This window comes from Bactrocera latifrons, unplaced genomic scaffold (genome assembly GCF_001853355.1).
Source record: "Bactrocera latifrons isolate USDA-ARS-PBARC rearing strain unplaced genomic scaffold, ASM185335v1 scaffold_859, whole genome shotgun sequence".
Classification (NCBI taxonomy): domain Eukaryota; kingdom Metazoa; phylum Arthropoda; class Insecta; order Diptera; family Tephritidae; genus Bactrocera; species Bactrocera latifrons.
Window position 1 is genome coordinate 16,104 of NW_017537555.1, and position 1,981 is coordinate 18,084.

A 1,981-nucleotide genomic window follows, 5' to 3' on the forward strand; every position below is an offset into this window, starting at 1 on the left:
ATATTTAAAATATTAATAAAAAATAAATATGTAGGAATATTTTAGTGAAGTGTAAGTGTATAAAAAGTGCAAAATAGTAAAGAAAAAATTACTATAAATCGAGAAATTACAAAATTAAATTTKCGAAATTTTCAACTTTAAATGCATACATCTCGAAAACTATAAATTTGCGGCGGCAACAATTATATATTTTCTTAATCTGGAGCATCAGCCCTATCCAGCCATACCACTTTTAACCCCGAAATCGTGGGATGGTATACTAAAGCCGACCCCAAAATAACATTAATTTTACAAATTAACTTTCCATTTGAAATAAATCTACAAAAATTGCATATTACTTTGTTTATGTGAGGGACAAAATTATTCAGACAACTCAAAGTCATGCCATTTAAATTAAAAACTTTAGCAATAACATGTAACGGAAGCATTAGGAGTAGTATTGCTATGAATTCTACACTCGAAATTTGTAATTTTACATTAAATTTCCGACATTCCGTATTGTTATTTGTGCAAGTGGGTTGTCGATATTGAAAATGGGTCGTAAATTAGAAAAAACTTTGTCGAGGAAAGACAAACACTTTTAAATTTACATGAACAGAAATTGGTAAACTTGTAAATAGAAGCAAATATACTATTTACTGCATCATAAAGCGCTTTAAAGGAGAAGAAAACATTTAGAGTCGTGCTCATACCGGCAGACCGCGTAGGCTGACCAACACAGAAGAACGGCAAATTGTAAGAAAAGTTAAAAAGAATCCCAAAATTACTTCTACGCAGGTGGTAGCAGAAGTTCGCGAAGAAATTGGGAAACATTCACGCAAAAACAGTACGCAATACCTTGCACCGTGCTGGCTACAGTTAACGAATAGCGCGAAAAACCAAGCAAGGTTAATAAAAAAAAGAGGGTGGACTTCGCAAAAGCATACAAAGATAAACCATCTGAGTTCTAGAGAAACGTTCTATTTAGCGATGAATTCAACATTTTTCAGTCAGATGGCAGAATACGGGTCTGTAGAAAACCCAATACTGAACTTGAGAAAAATAATTCGATAAGTACAGTAAAACATGGAGTGTGTTGGAAATCTCGTATTCATTGAAGAAATAATGGATAAAAACGTTTATTTGAATATACTAAAGAATAACTTAAAAGAAAACACGCAAAAGCTAAACCTTGGGGATCACATTAATTTCCAACAGGACAATTACCCCAAACACACTGCTCATGACGTACAAAATATTACCAGAAAACCTCAACTAAAGGAAGTTCTTCAACAAGAATGGCAAAATATAGAGCCAAGTGTGAGAAAAAAATTAATTCACTCTACGCAAAATAGACTTGCAGTAAACAGTGTAGTGTAACAAAAGTGTATGTCCACCAAATATTATTTTTTTTTCTTGTTAAGCAAAAGTGTGTGAATAATTTGTCCCTCACATAAATGAAGTAATATGCAATTGTTGTAGCTTTTTTTTTAAATAGAAAATTAATGTGTTAAATTGTTGTTATTTTCAAATACCAGAGACATGAACATTAGAACAAAACTATAAACTAGTTTYTATTATTTAAAAGATACAACCGTTTTTGTGGTAAACCCAGTGATGTGTGAATAATTATGTCCGCCAGTGTATGTATATAAATAAAAAGAAAAGTTCAGAATATCATGTATATATCAATGAGTTTTGCATTTTTTCTATGCTATTATGAATTTTACACTTATACGGTTGCATGTAACAAATAATAGTTCCTACTTTACGCGTATTTTTCAAACAAACAATAGAACAGAAAGATTATAACGAAAATGCATATATGTACATACATACCTATGGGCATTTTCACGGTAACGGACGCAACATTCGTACGCTTTTAAGTGCGTCCAAAACAAAGAAGACAAAGGAAAAGTTTATATATATTGACATTGTTTTGAAGGGCTGACGCAGTACTAGATTTTAATATATACGGGAAGGTTCTACTACAAATAAGTAC

At 31.6% G+C, this 1,981-nt stretch overlaps 1 protein-coding gene across 1 annotated transcript in view; it reads right to left on the minus strand.

The window, feature by feature from the left end:
* The window catches only part of LOC108977225 (acylphosphatase-2), a gene marked incomplete at its 5' end in the record, with an annotated part of 49,907 nt that overhangs the window by 2,570 nt on the left and 45,356 nt on the right, over positions 1 to 1,981 (minus strand). The gene's annotated exons all lie outside the window — the stretch shown is intronic.